Raw genomic sequence first — 12,886 nt, forward strand, 5'->3', positions numbered from 1 at the left:
GCTGCAGAGTCACATGCTAGCAGAGGTGGGATAGAAAAAATGACCACGACTCAGCATTCTCACCCTCCACAAGTGCAAATACAACAGGCAGGATGTTGAAGTTCCTGTCTTAGGCGGTCGCAACGAGCAACGTACCCCCGTATTTGCCGTACAGGTGGATCCCGTCAATACTGACCAACGGCTTGCAATGCCGGAAGGCCTCAACACACGGTAGGAATGTCCAAAAAAGCCGTTGAAAATAGGCTTGTGACTGGTCCACTTGCCCACACACTCGCACAGGACTCGTCCTCAACACTGCAACACTACCAGGCATCGTTATATGCACACCTATGACCCATCACAGCAACTCATTGTATGACTCATCCCAATCTCTGTAAATTTGTGCCACGGCCTTCTGCTTAGCCAACCAAACCTTCCTATAAGTCAGTCTAAACCTGAAATGTGCCTCTGTCGTATTCAGCAGTACCTTGATACACACAACTACATCAGCTCTAACCATTGGCAGTATGAAGGCCGAGATCACATGATAATCAAGACTCCTGTGATCGCTCGATATCGATATGGCCAGACAAGTATGATGTCCATTGTACCATTTTACCTCCCAAATACCTCTACACTGGTGGAGACTGATCCTAATCAACCATGTGCACCCGTTACTAAATTCCTTACACTTTCCAAAGTACTTGCGATAATCGGACTCCACCATTTTGTATTGTACCTCGCGTCAGATGCTATATGTCTTCACACTTAACACAACCTCCTCTTTGTCCTAAAACTGCTGACCGACCTGAAACTCCGCTAAACCTCCGGTATTTTGTGTATCTCTGGCACCAAATCCAACAGGTTTGCCAGGAACCCCCTGCTGTCTCATGGCATCCAAGTCCAAAGTTAAAAAGTGCCGGAAGTACTGTTGAGTCCCTGAGCTGGATGCCCTGCCATCCCCAGCTAAATTACTAGCTACTATGTCATCACCGCTATCATCGGAAATGATATCCGGCTCCACATCATCATCGTCATCATCATCCCGCAGTACATCGTCTATATCATTCGGTGTCCCACCCTGTAATGAAACCGGCGCCGTATCAATAATACCAACTTCTCTGTCACTACTTCGGTTGAGATCAGCTGCGAAGGATGGGGAGACAACCACCATTGCCTGAGGTGCAATCACAGGCACGGATGAATAGGCACCAACAAGCCTCGAACTAGAACAAGCTGCTATTGTTGGAGCTTGGGGGTTCCAGTTCGAACCTCCTGAGCTGGAGACTACATCTACAAGCTTGGCCAACAGCTCAGGTGTCCTGACCTCAGGAAACTACTGACAACAATGGAATAGAACTTCCAAATCCTCGTCACTCCCTATGACAAAGAATCGTATTTTACATCATCTCGCAAAACTGAAATCAGAATGCGATAGAATAACTTCTCGAATCCGTTTCATGCCTTGCAATCCCAGTTTTTGGATTATAGAATTCAGGAACTCAGTGAAGCTCGTTGTAGGTTTCAGAAAAATACCAAGGAGATCCTTATTAGTAAACTTAATGCCAGAGCATATTTTTTCTTAATCGACCCTCTATGGTGTACCAACACTAAAAAACTCTCCTCACTAACCATTGTGTTTCACTCTCATGGGAGGAATTCAAGTTCACATAATATTTATATACGTTGGGGCCTAAGTAAATCAAATTTACCTTGTTCGATTTACATGTTCTTAGTAATTCGAATTAGTCAAATTTGAATTATATAAGGACAGTTCTATGTGTAAATCAAAATAGGTTGTTTCGAATTACTAGGCACGTCCTTGCACGCATAATTCGAATTGGTCATATTCGATTTGTGTGTATCTCTACTAATTCGAATTGGCCTGATTCGAATTAGTGTTGGATTGGGTAATTCGAATGGGGCTCATTCGATTTATATAGAAATGTCCTTTTGGGAGATCCATGTAATGTTTTTTCTTTTGGTAGAATTGTGTAATTTTTTGCTCCATTTAGTTTAAATATAGATTTTATCCTAAAATATATTTATATATAAATTTCTTCATGTAGTTCAGTCATTAACCTTTTAATTTAAACTTTTTAATTTGAATGAATAAAGATAATTTTGACATATTATACATAATGACCCAAAAATTTAAATCCAACCAAACAAAAATTTATTTGTTCCTAAGATTATTACATAATATTCCAAAATAATAAATTTTATAACCAAACATAAAAATTAGGATAAAATACAGAAATAAACCAAATGTAAATCGAACGAGGCTTATTCGATTTGTTAATTTTCCTACTAAATCGAACCAGGCCAAATCGAATTATCAAGAAAACATGCAAATCGATTAGCGTGAGTCGATTTAAGCATGCATGTAACGTCCCCTGGTAAATTGAATCACCATGATTCGATTTATGCATGCAAGTAATTAGCTAGTAATTCGAAACAAGCTGTTTTGATTTATCAACGAGGTAAAGGACATAAATCGAATTCACTAGGTTCGATTTATCATGTATTCGCCTAAGCCACTAGGATATCACACATTTTTATAGTACTCCTAACATTTTTTAAGTCATTCTTTTAAATTATTTTGCATGGAATAAAATATTTTTTGTGGTATAATTTAAATAAATTTATTTAAAAAATTATAAAAAATATTTACTCAAATTCTAAATACAATATTCTTCTACATAATTAATAATTTAAAAATTAAAAAAATTATTTTATTTAATGCGAAGCAATTAAAAAAAGATTAAATTTAAATATAAATATTCATGCATGTACTCAAATTTTAAATAAAATATTCTACGTAATCAATACTAATTTAAAAATAAAAAAATTTATTTTATTCCATGCATTAAAAAGAAAAAATAAACTAATTGTAGCGACCCTCAATTTTAAAAATATAAATATAAATAAGTTAAAATTTATTTTATAAAATTAGAATTTTTTTATTTTTAAAAAATTATTTTTATTATTAGTAATTGAACTAATTTTATAATAATTTGAATTTAATCAAATCTATATTATTATTATTATTATTATTATTATTATTATTATTATTATTATTATTATTATTATTATTATTATTATTATAAACATTGGATATAATTTTTATGAGTATTATATGTATTATAAGTTTATATGATTTTACTCCCTAGTATTATAAATTTACTGTTGTTATTATAATTACTACGTTACTATATATTATTATTACTATTATACGTTTATTATTATTATTATTACTACTACATGATTATTATTACTATCACTAGTATTATTATTACTATTATTAATCGTAAAACATGAAAGTAAAAGGCAGTTTATATTTTGCATTAAGTTACGTATATATTATTATTATCATTATATATTGGATTGTGTGTATATATATATATCATAAGGCTTATATAATAATAAAGAAAGCCAAGGCGGTGGCTTATAGGCTTCCTTAAGCCATACGCACACACATATATATATTGTGTGAATATCGTAAGAGAACGATAAAAAGAAAAAAAAAGGAAGAGCGTAGCCGAGAGAGAATAAAAAAAAGAACCTAAACCCTACCAAACTTCTGGTTTTGATTTCTTGCAATCCGTAACTCCAATCAAAAATCTAACCCGATAAAAGTATTTGTATCGTCTTCCTCTACATGTTGGCACCATTTTTGATCGGTGGAAATTGACGGTGACGTAATTCCTCTACTCTTTGAGTTTGGCCAACGAAAGATTTAGGAGGCACAGACGATTCTGGACGTTTTCTTCTTCGATAGCTCGGTTAGAAAGCTTCTCCAGAGCTTTGAATATTTTGATTTCGTACGAAGGTATGGTTTTGATTTCTCGTAGTTAATGTTTAATGTCACGTGAAAACTTAGGCTAGATGACCTTAAGATAGGAATGAACTGAGTGAATAATTGATGGATTGTGTATATGGTATAATATATGTGGTTTAGCTGTTAATAATAATTTGCTACTGAAGTTGGTTGGTTTTGGGAAAAGATTTAATATTGGTATTTGTTTGATTTTGAAATAATTTGTTACTGAAAACGATTTGAAGGATTGAGAGGTGTTTGATTTGATAGTTGGGACCCTTGAAGGGTGGCAGAAATTCGAGTTTTAAAGGAGATACTGCCAAAGTTTCTATAAGAATTAGAGTTTTGATTTGAGGTGTTATTCTAAAAAGGAAAGAGATTATCATGTAGCTTGTGTATTTGAGACTATTTGTTGACCCTCTGTCGCAAGATGTGACCGGGCACTCTAACTCCCCGGATTCCCCCATGGGCATGCATATAGATATGAATATTGAATATTATTGAGCTTGGAGTTTAACTCCATGGAATACTATATTATTGAGCTTGGAGTGTGACTCCATGGAATATTATATTTGAGCTTGGAGTTTAACTCCATGGAATATTATTGAGCTTGGGGATGCGCGCACAGAGGGACTGTCCAATGGTTAACTACCAGGATGTGTCGGGTTGGCTGTATAACCGACAGATGAGACTCATCAGCCATAGGACAGGCATACATCATATGCATTTGTTTGCTTTGTTTGAGTGTGCATTGTCTTAGCTTACTTAACTATTAAATTCTACTTATCTGCTACTTGTTCTACTTGTTGTAAATGCTTCTCTATTTGTGTTTTTCTTGTCTGTAATGTTGGTCTATGCAACTAAGAGGCCCCTTGTCTGGCGGAGGAATGACGAGGGTTGTTCCACCAGAGATTCGGAGAACTGGAGGAGTCAGAAAGTGAAGTATTAAGTTAAAGTCAGATTCAGAACTAGAATACCTCAGATAACTTACCTAACTTTTGGGTTAGTTTATTTTCCTTAAAAATGATTCTGAGTGTCGGAATTTTAGGAATGCCTCTGGCTCTCCCGAGACCTTTTACATTAACTATGCAGGCACCTTTACCATACTGAGAACCTCCGGTTCTCATCCCATACTATGTTGTTTTTCAGATGCAGGTCAAGAGACACCTCGTTGAGCGTCTGGGTATTCTCCTTACAAGCGAAGAACTACCTTTTTGACTGTCATATTTTGATTTTGGGCTATGTATACATGTTTATAGAATCTCCACATGTACATTTTGTGTTTTGTCCCTCCTAGAGGTCGACTTGGAGATACAGGGGTTTACTTTGTGGTTTGACTTTTATTTTGGGTTGTATATATATAATCATATACTCTGGCCGGCCTTAGCTTCGCAGGTCGAGTCTGGAGCTTGCTATCTAAGTTTTGGAACTCTGATATGTATATATGTTTTCAGCTTCCTTTTGATTTTTTCCTGTCCGTTTTACATATATCCATGCGAGTGTGACACGATTTCCTGTTTATCATTTTTGATTAGCTTATCCTTCAAGGCTCCTAGATATGACTTCATCCAACTATATCTATGTACATATCCTTTTCTTTTAGAAGTCGTAATACCTTGCCACCTCTGCTTTACGACTTAAGCGTAAGGCCCTGTGTGGTAGGGTGTTACACTAATAAAATATTTAATTATGAGACTTATTTAAAATTAATATTTATTTATTAAATAAAAAATAACATATAAAATAATATATTTTAATATTCTTTTTAAGTACTTTCAATATCTTATTATTATTATTATTATTATTATTATTATTATTATTATTATTATTATTATTATTATGTATGATCAATTTTTTATTTACTTTATCCAAAAAGGATCAACAATTCATATTATAAGAAAATTATAATAAAAATTTCAATAGAAAAATAAAAAATTATAATATGAATTGTTGACCCTTTTTGACAAAATAAATTTAAATTGATATTACAATTTTTTATTTTTTTATTGAATTTCTTATTATAATTTTGTTATAATATGAATTGTTGATCTTTTTAGACAAAGTAAATAAAAAATTGATCATACATAGTAATAAGGGCAATGTACTGAAATAAATAAATTGAGTGAATCCTTTACCTATATACATGATTTGGAAACTTGTTACGTGCATGTGCAAATTGATTATTATGTAATCTGTGGGAGACAACCACGGTTTTAAGTTTATACATAAACCGTGACTACATGGCACGGTTTACGTTTGAAGAAGATGGATCATAAACCGTGGTAAGCTACCACGGTTTACTAGGGGAGACAAATATACATAAAACCTTGTAAGCAATAACAGTTTATGAAGGACTTTCAATAGGCATAAACCTTTGTTAGCTGCAACGGTTTAAGAGGAGAGAAACTATATATATATATATATATATATATATATATATATATATATATATATATATATATATATATATATATATATATGTAAGTGACATTCAAACTGCTCAAGAGATCATTGTCACCATGGCAAGTGAGGAAAAGAGTTTTCTTGTCTTAGTGCATTGTCCTGGAAAAATCCAAAGAAGCAAAAAATATGGTGTGAAGTTCACTAACAAAGAACCATTGAGTGTATTCACAGTTTATGCCTTGAGTAATATAAAATTATGTGACAAACGAATAATATTAAATTAATTAATTTTTTTGCAATATAATTTAAAAAATTAATAAATGTCAAATCAAGTACCCTATATAATTTATATCAAATTCAATAGTCTACATAATTAATAGTTTAGATAGTTTAGGAAATTAATATACTAATGTTTTTAAACGAACTTTCTTGCGTCTTATACCAATTAAATAAATTGGCCAATATTCAAAACAAATATTATTGTAGTAGACAAAATTAATAATTTAATTTAGTTTCAAAGTAAATATTTATGTACTCAAATATCAAATATAATACTCTACATAATCAATATTTTAGAAAAATAGTACTATATCTTTAATTTACTTATATAATCTATATTCTCAATAATTCTTCTATCTTTTTAATTTATTCTAAACCTTTTACGTATAAAAATAGTACTATGTCTCTTTTTTTATCAATTTAATGTAAAAAAAATTATTTTTTTTATCTTATCAATTTGATGTAGAAAGAAAACGATTTTTTTATTTGATATATATTTTTATTTTTTGATATGTCTTTACCTATTAACAATTGAATGGAAAAAAGTTCCATAAATATTTTGTTAACTTATTTTTTCTTTTTAAATTGCTTTGTAATAATTTTTTATTTTCTAAAATATTGATTATGTAGAGTATTATATTTGATACTTGAGTACATAAATATTTACTTTGAAACTAAATTAAATTATTAATTTTGTCTACTACAATATTATTTGTTTTGAATATTGGTCAATTTATTTAATTGGCATATATATAAGACGCAAGAAAGTTCGTTTAAAAATATTAGTATATTAATTTCCTAAACTATCTAAACATTAGTAAACCGTGGTAGCTTGCCACAGTTTATGATCCATCTTCTTCAAACGTAAATCGTGCCAGGTAGCCACGGTTTATGTATAAACTTAAAACCGTGGTTGGCTCCCACGAATTACATAATAATCAATTTGCACATGCACGTAACCAGTTTCCAAATCATGTATATAGGTAAAGGATTCACTCAATTTATTTATTTCAGTACATAATAAACCAACATTCATCTAATATTACGCATATCATCCAAAATGAAAAATATAACGCTAATCACCCAAATCACATTTTTATGTAAATCGAAACAGATAGACTAGATTTAGCTTTCTATATAAATCGAAACAGTTTGGTTCGATTTATACATATTTGCATGTTGTCATAGTAAATCTAATCGGGCTGTTTCGATTTATGTATGCATGCATGCTGTCCTAGTAAATCTAATCAGCATGCATAAATTAAATCAGTGTGTTTTGATTTACAATATGTAATTTGAGAAAAATATATAACATACTATATCAACAAAATTATCATAATTTATGAAATTAAGTATAAAATTATTTCTTTAAAATATTGATACACTATACACATACACATACATTAGGATTTTTTAAATAAATATTTTATTTGTGGATATAAGTAATTTGTAGCATATTTATCAATTTTTTTTTACATATTCCATTTACCGTGTAAACAAATTAAGATTGCTTATATCTCGTTTACACTGTAAACGATATAAGATACGATTTTATTTGGCATTAATAGAATTTTAAAAAAATATACATAATGAGATAAATTCATAGTTATCTTGTTTATACAGTAAACGAGATATATGAAGTTATAAATATAAAACTATAATTTTTGAAAATAATAAAATAATATTAATAATTTAATTTAGACCAATTTAAAAAATAAAAATTGATATATTTTTTTACTATTTAGATTGACTTTAATTAAATTATATCTCATCTATATTTTAAATTTTAAATTAATAACTTTTTCATGTTTATTCGTACTGAACTATTTAAAATAGATGATTTCAAATAACAGTATAAATAGACTATATCAATATTTTAAAGAAATAATTTTTATAAATATGAAAATATAATTTTTTATAAATATAAAAATATAATTTTTGAAAATAATAAAATAATATTAATAATTTAATTTAGACCAATTTAAAAAATAAAAATTGATATATTTTTTTACTATTTAGATTGACTTTAATTAAATTATATCTCATCTATATTTTAAATTTTAAATTAATAACTTTTTCATGTTTATTCGTACTGAACTATTTAAAATAGATGATTTCAAATAACAGTATAAATAGACTATATCAATATTTTAAAGAAATAATTTTATAAATATGAAAATATAATTTTTATAAATATAAAAATATAATTTTTGAAAATAATAAAATAATATTAATAATTTAATTTAGACCAATTTAAAAAATAAAAATTGATATATTTTGTTACTATTTAGATTGACTTTAATTAAATTATATCTTATCTATATTTTAAATTTTAAATTAATAATTTTTTCATGTTTATTTGTACTGAACTATTTAAAATAGATGGTTTCAAATAACAGTAGAAATAGACTATATCAATAAAGAAATAATTTTTATACTTAATTTCATAAATTATGATTATTTTGTTGATATAGTATGTTAATTATTTTTCTCAAATTACATATTATAAATCAAAATACACTGGTTTGATTTATGCATGCATGCTATGCTATGCTAGTAAATCTAATCAGGCTGTTTCAATTTATGCATGCATGCATACTATCCTAGTAAATCTAAACAGACTGATTAGATTTACTAGAACACCATGCATGCATGTATAAATCGAAACAGTTTAATTAGATTTACTATGACAACATGCAAATATATATATGAATTGAACCAGACTATTTCGATTTACATAGAAATGTGATTTGGGTGATTCACGTTACATTTTTCATTTTGGGTGATATGCGTAATATTGAATGAATGTTGGTTTATTTATGTAAATTATCCTAATAATAATAATAATAATAAGATTATTGAGAATACTTAAAAAGAATATTAAAATATATTATTTTATATGTTATTTTTAATTTAATAAATAAATATTAATTTTGAACAAGTCTCATAATTAAATATTTTGTTAGCTTATTTATTTTAATGCATGGAATAAAATAATTTTTTAAATTTTAAAATATTATTAATTATGTAAAATATTTTATTTAAAATTTGAGTACATGCATGAATATTTACATTTAAATTTAATTTTTTTAATTGCTTCGCATGAAATAAAATAATTTTTTTAATTTTTAAATTATTAATTACGTAGAAAAGTATTATATTTAAAATTTGAGTAAATATTTTTTTTAATAAATTTATTTAAATTATACCACAAAAAAATATTTTATTCCATGCAAAACAATTTAAAAAAATGACTTAAAAGATGTTAGGAGTAGGGATGTCAATGGGGCGAGGCGGGGGTGGGGGATGCCTCCCTGTTCCCCATCCCCGCCCCCAGAATTAATCTCCGTCTGCGCCCCGTTCCCCGCCATGGGAGAATAATTGTCCCCATCCCCGTTTCCCGCGTTCTCCACGGGCCCCATTCCCCATCTCCATATGTTTAACATTCATATGGAAATTATAATAAAAAAATATTAAAAAAACCAAAAAATAAACTATAAAATATTATTACAAACACACAAATATATCTTATCCAAGATTATAAGTCCAGAAATATAACATAGCAAATCATAGTCCATAAAATAAAATATTGAACAATAGGGTTAGGGTTTTTCAATGAGTGAAATTACAAAAAAACTCCTATATTAGAAATAAAGTAAGGGTTATTAAGTAAGTTCAAAAATTCGGAGAATTATCGGGGATGGGACAGGGATCCCCGCTCGGGTCCCCGTGCCTGTCTCGGGAGAATTTCGCTCTCCATCCCCATCCCACGGGAAAAATTCTCCACTATTGGGGTCCCATTCGGGGCGGTCCCCGCCGGGATCTCCGCCTCCTGGAGATTTTTGACACCCCTAGTTAGGAGTACTATAAAAATGTGTAATATTATAGTGGATTAGGCAAATACATGATAAATCGAACTTAGTGATTTGATTTATGTCCTTTACCTCGTTGCTGAATAGCTTGTTTCAAATTACTAGCTAATCACGTGCATGCATAAATCCAATCATGGTGATTCGATTTAGGGCAATTCACGTGAATAAATTGTTTCACCTTCAAATTACGCAAATGCATTATTTTCAAAACGAAAATGCAAATGCATTATTTCAGGTATCTATGAAAACTGCTACTGGCAGTAGTGGTTTACAGAAGCACAGAAACTGCTGCTGCCTGCCGCGGTTTCCACATGATTATGTTTGGTTATAAACCGCTACTGCCAGTAGCGGTTTATGTGCGTTGGTCTGCATGTGTAAACCGCTAGAGCTTATAGCGGATTACGTTCAGTCTGTGTGAAAGGGGCTGCCTGTATAAACCATGGAGGGGCCAAATGTGGAGGAAGAGTGTTATTCACAAATGGAGGGGGAGGATGGTTTTGTGGCTCTGGTCCACTGCTCTGAAAAAATTCAAAAGAGCAAAAGGCATGGTGTGAAATTCATGGATAGAGAATTGCTTAGTATTTTCATCCGATCTTCGAGTATGTTGGCAGAGATTAAGCTCAGCATATTACGGAAGCTCGGTGCGTGTGAAACGAAGTGGGTAAAAAAGTTATTTTACAATATTTCTATTACCGTTGTGTCAGCAGGTGTGAGATGAGACCTTTGTGATAGGGTCGGATGAAGACCTGCAGGTCTTGTTTCACTATAGGCGTAGTTTTCCGGAGGTGAGGATATCTGAGCTGCTTGCGAAGTTAGAAGATGGTGTCAACAGCTCTGGGGCATCAGCACCGAATCCTCCGTCGACCACGGTCGGTGGTGCCTCGACATCGTTGCCTGTGGTAGTAGCGGCAGTTCTGATTCCTGAGGCCGAACGTGCTGGGGCTGTTCATGCTAGTGTGCCTACTGTTGTGCCTGATTTTGATTTTGAGGCAGGACTGGATCGAGTTAAGAATGCGTTGCGTGACGATGATTCGGATGAAGAGCCGGTCGATATCGGTGGGGACAGTGATGATAATATTCCAAGAGGTGCACCTACAGCCCATGGAGGTTCCGGTTCTGGAACACAAGAGTACCATCCACACTTGTCGTCCTTGAACTTGGAAGCCATCAGCCAACACCAGAATTTAGAGGCAACCTTCGTGGGGCAGGGTATGCATGATGGGAATCCTTTGACGGAATTCCAAATTGGCCAATCGTTCCAGAGTAAGGAGGAAGCCGTGCTGAGTGTAAAAGATTATAGCATTCGGCGTGGAGTTGAGTACAGATTTATGGAATCAGACAATCTGAAATACCAAGGGAGATGCAAGGAGTTTGGTAACGGGTGCACGTGGTTGATTCTTATAGTCATGCGAAAAAGGAAGAGCACATGGGAAGTTAGGAGGTACAACGGACCACACACGTGTATGGCCACATCGATATCGAGCGACCACAAGCAGCTTGATTATCATGTCATATGTGCGAGGATCTTTCCATTGGTTAGAGCTGATGCGTCAGTGTCTATTAAGGTGCTGCAAGAGGCAACGGAGGCGACATATGGTTTCAGGCCTAGTTATCGGAAGGTGTGGTTGGCGAAGCAGAAGGAAGTAGCATAGATCTATGGCGATTGGGATGAGTCATATGGGGATCTGCCCCGCTGGATCCTTGGGGTCACATCCACCATAGACGGTTCCGTTGCTCTGCTGAAGACCTCCCCGGTGAGAGTGTGTGATCAGGTTGATGAAGATAGAGTCTACTTTCATCGCATGTTCTGGACATTTCTTCCATGTATTGAGGCATTCCGACACTGTAAGCCGCTCGTCAGTATCGACGGAACACACCTATATGGCAAGTATGGAGGGACGTTGTTGTTGGCGATTGCTTAGGATGGGAACTCGAATATATTGCTTGTTGCATATGCAGCTCACCGAATAGGTCCTGAAACCACTCCCAAACTGGTCGGCCACCCTCCATGAATTTCTCAAACTCAGCAAGGCAACCACTCACAGCTTCCCCATCCACAGGCAACCCTAGCTGAAACGCCACGTCTTGCAATGTCAAAGTGCACTCTCCGAAAGGCATGTGAAATGTGTGCATCTCAAGACGCCACCTCTCAACGAACGCGCTAACCAATGACTCATCCAACCAGAACCATTGGCTGTTTAGCCTAGCCAAATGGTACAATCCAGCCCTCTCTAAATATGGGATGATCCTTTCATGCATGGGCATATTTTGTTACCGTCTCACACTGTATATACACCTAGTTGGCTGCACAGAACATGAAAGAAATACAGGAAACAATTAAATTCTACTATCCACAATAAATTCTCCTATCTAACAATAACAAATATCATAAACCATCAACAAATAAGGAACCAATAAACAAATTAATCTATGAACCTATAACTCTGTCGTCAAATAATTGTAAAAAATAAAATAAAAAAGGGACAAATCATATATAAAACGGATCATATGAGCCTAACCAATAACATTTTCC

This window comes from Arachis hypogaea, chromosome 11 (assembly GCF_003086295.3).
Source record: "Arachis hypogaea cultivar Tifrunner chromosome 11, arahy.Tifrunner.gnm2.J5K5, whole genome shotgun sequence".
NCBI lineage: Eukaryota > Viridiplantae > Streptophyta > Magnoliopsida > Fabales > Fabaceae > Arachis > Arachis hypogaea.